Source organism: Hordeum vulgare, chromosome 3H (genome assembly GCF_904849725.1).
Source record: "Hordeum vulgare subsp. vulgare chromosome 3H, MorexV3_pseudomolecules_assembly, whole genome shotgun sequence".
NCBI classification, from domain to species: Eukaryota; Viridiplantae; Streptophyta; class Magnoliopsida; order Poales; family Poaceae; genus Hordeum; species Hordeum vulgare.
Window position 1 is genome coordinate 374,150,066 of NC_058520.1, and position 3,981 is coordinate 374,154,046.

Here is a 3,981-nt window from a genome sequence, read left to right on the forward strand (position 1 = left end):
CGGCTGAAAACAACATTTTTGCATGGTTCTTAGCTCATAGTGTGTGTGGGTGATTTCCATGAAATAGATACCATTGACACATTGATTATACCGAGTATGCCCCTCGGCATGATCTTTTGTTTAGCCCACTTTAGAAGATCATCACACTTTGGAAGAGAGACAGTCGCTGTTCGACCTCAAGAATTCCTGGATAATACGAGGGCTGAAAGCCTTCATCGACAAGAGGACATGGTTGCATGATCGTGGCTCAAAACTAACATTAATATTGGCTTACCCGTACTCTGTAGAAGGATATATGCCCTTTTGATAGCCGAGAGGTAAGTAGGCCATTGAAGCCTTAATTAAGCATGTATTATTCTATCTACGATATTCTATCCATGAAAGGGAGAAGCTCAAGTCGAAGTGTGTACCAATAGTAGAAGCAAGAAGCATAGGTCTTTGTCGGCCACCGAGGACACATGCGCCTGGAAGAAAAGCATGATCGTGTACGGAAACTGGAGCTAGATCGTACATATCGTAAAATTCACCATGAAAGATGCCTTATGACCTAAACCTTACACAAGCTAATGAAAATGACTATCTATTTTGACAGGTGGGACTGAACTAGTACGAAAATTGACCCTTAGGTTTGTCTTGGTCAACGGGACCGCATAACGATTATGCTTTGAAAACGGCTTTGGGTCCGTCAGGATTATGAGAAGTTGTACTCAGTAGGGCTCTTTTGGAGAAGTTGAGTAGCACCCTCACATTCTAGTTTGTGAGTAATCTAAAAAGGAAAGGCTGCTGGAGGGAAGGACATAATGGTTCAGTGGGATTTAGAAGGTATGCATTTTTCTTCTTATTTACTAGCTCGGACACAGGAATTCTCGAGGAAGAAAAGCAAATGTCATTTCTCAATTTTCACCGCCTGGCAGAAAAGCTTATCTTTCTTCCTACTACATATGATATTCAAGTGCCCGTTTTCCTTGTTCACATGAGGTGAACGTCCATGTAGATGATACTTGGAATACCAACTTTAGCCCCGTCCGTCCGTTGGAACCGATGGCTTTAAACGAGTTCTTCTAGCTTAGCTCAACAGAAGAAAAGGACGAGTCGAAACTCTACCCACAAGGCTTGCTATCAACCATCATGCCGAGGATCTAAATTCGTCCTATTGGATGAGGAGAGCAAGAGGGATTGCACGCCGAAGTAGATCTGCACATGGAAAGAAAGGGGTCAAGCAGATACACGATTCCAAATTACTCCTTTCCGGCCAAGAAGAGAGGATCTACACGGTACAACGTAAAGTGTTTTGATTGCATTAGAAAAGACTATCCATACCGACCTAGAGTCGTCGTCCATCGCACAAGCAGGCAAGCCAAGTTCCGATACAATTAGAGAGAAGCCAACCTTTGGTATAGAAGCCATCCATCAGTCTATCATTGTCAAGTGACTCATCGCCCGTGGGACTTAGAAATGATTGATTCAAAACCGACCTGGACTCTTTCTTTTTTGGCATGGAATTCTGAAAATGCATAAAAAAAGTTAAATAGTTGATGTGATGGATGTTCCCGGTATCGATCAATGAAACATCGGCTCGACGTAGGATTTCAATAGAACGAAAAACCTCATAAGTAGTAGTAATTGAAAGCCCTGAGACTGCAATCGGAACTACTCGATCCGCTGAAATACGATACGAAGGAAGAAAGCTCAATACAGGTTCGAAGCTTCAAACAGAGCCAGCGAATCCACGCATGGACAAATTGAGGTAGCAACACCACTTTAGGAGATTAAACAAATGTTCAGTGCTCTAGTGTGGATTGAAGTTCTAAATAAACAAATTGGCTTTTGATAGGCTGGAATCGGATCATTGTGCAATGTTATGTTTTTCAATCCAAAACTGATTCGTTTCGTTGGTAGAACCCACACCAACTCTTTTCTCTAAATAATAGAGAGATCTTTTGATAGAAGTTTGAATTCTACCAATGCAATAAAAGAACTATCCCTTCCTATTTGTTTGTCCTAATGAGACAAAAAAGAGCCTCCTTCTTTACCACTTTAGGGGATGGGGGTGAAGGGGGGTTTACATACAACCGGGGCAAAGTGGTTTATGATTGAATCTTAGAGGCATTCTTATCATTTGGTAGATCCAAGTCCATGGCCTAATTCGGGTTCACTCGGAGCTTTGGCAACCACCGTAGGAGGTGTGATGTACATGCACTCATTTCAAGGGGGTGCAACACTTCTCAGTTTGGGCCTAATATTTCTCCTTTATACCATGTTCGTATGGTGGCGGGATGTTCTACGTGAATCCACGCTGGAAGGGCATCATACAAAAGTTGTACAATTAGGACCTTGATATGGTTCTATTCTCTTCATAGTCTCGGAGGTTATGCTCCTTTGCTTTTTTGGGCTTCTTCTCATTCTTCTTTGGCACCTACGATAGAGATCGGAGGTATTTGGCCCCCAAAATGGATTGGGGTTTTAGATCCTTGGGAAATCCCTCTTCTTAATACCCATGTTCTCCCTTCATCCGGAACTACCGTAACTTGGGTTCATCATGCTATACTCGCGGGGAAGGAAAAATGAGTAGTTTACGCTTTAGTAGCAACTGTTTCACTGGCTCTAGTATCCACTGGCTTTCAAGGAATGGAATATTACCAAGCACCCTCCACTATTTCGGCTAGTATTTATGGTTCTACCTTTTTCTTAGCAACTCGCTTTCATGGTTTTCATGTGATTATAGGTACTCTTTTCTTGATCGTATGTGGTATTCGGCAATATCTTGGTCATCTGACCAAGAAGCATCACATTGGCTTTGAAGCAACTGCATGGTACTGGCATTTTGTAGACGTGGTTCGGTTATTCCCATTTGTATCTATCTATTGGTGGGGAGGTATATGAAAGAAGGGAACGAATAAGTGGATTGAGGAATAAAATCTTGAAGACAAAGAGAACTTCTTCGGGTGACAGGACCACCCCGGCAGCATGGCTTCTCTGCCGAGCAGGAAGCCACAAAAAGCATTGTGCTCTTGTAACTGATCTTTTAGTAGGCGAAGTTGCCGAATTCTCAAATCACTACACGCACAGTGCAGGAAATTGTGAGTCCTAAAAAACAGATGCCCCATGATCATTTACTTACATCACGATATATTTTTCTTCCTCATTCTTATTTTGGTTTTCGTATCACGGATGTTGGTTCACCTTTATGGCATTTCAACGAGCAAACTAATCCAATCCCGCAAAGGGCGGATCTCGACGTTCTCGTCATGGCCAAAGCGCCTAACGAGGGTGACTTTCCCCTAGACCAACCTCCCGTTGGCGGCTTGCCTGACCTCAACGAGGAAATAGCCAGGTCTGCCCCTCATGAAGCAATTATGTCAGAGCTAAGCTCCTGCGTCGAGACAATTTTTGAGGAAGTAGGAACCCAAGTTCCTTTAGAGGAAGGGCGGTCTTTGCACGATTTCACACAAACTCAGGTCTTATGGGATGGAGAGGGCGAGGGTGAAGATACTCTTCAGGATATCTTTAGAACCTACGTGGAAGAGGGAGAGGAAAGCGAGTTCGTTAGAACCGCCGCAAATCTAGCGAGAAAATATCGTCACGCGGAGGTAGGAGAGCCTGAGAGGACAGATCCCGAGGATCCCGTGGTCGAGCCTGAGGCTCATTCCATGAAATCCCTTGAAGGCACAGAAGAAAATGATGGGGTTAAGGAGGCAGGCCCGTCTTCTTCGTGGAAGCATAAAAGGTGGGATGATGATTCGGGGGGATATGGGGTTTCTCCAGATCCTGTTGAGATCATTTACGAAGGGGACGCACAAACCTGTCCCGCAGATGTAGATAAGATGCGGAGTAGGTATCCATCTTTGCAAATCGAGATACCGAGGCCTCCTATACCTGTAGGGTAGAGGGGGAATAGAAGAGAGGGTATGTGGGCTTCTATCAAATAGTGAAGACCCGGGAACGAAAGTCGCTCGACGTATGGAGAGGAACAAAATATCA

General features: G+C 44.0%; 1 pseudogene; it reads left to right on the forward strand.

The window, feature by feature from the left end:
• Positions 1-1,978: 1,978 nt before the first annotated feature.
• Positions 1,979-2,883, forward strand: LOC123439979 (annotated as a pseudogene).
• Positions 2,884-3,981: the final 1,098 nt, after the last annotated feature.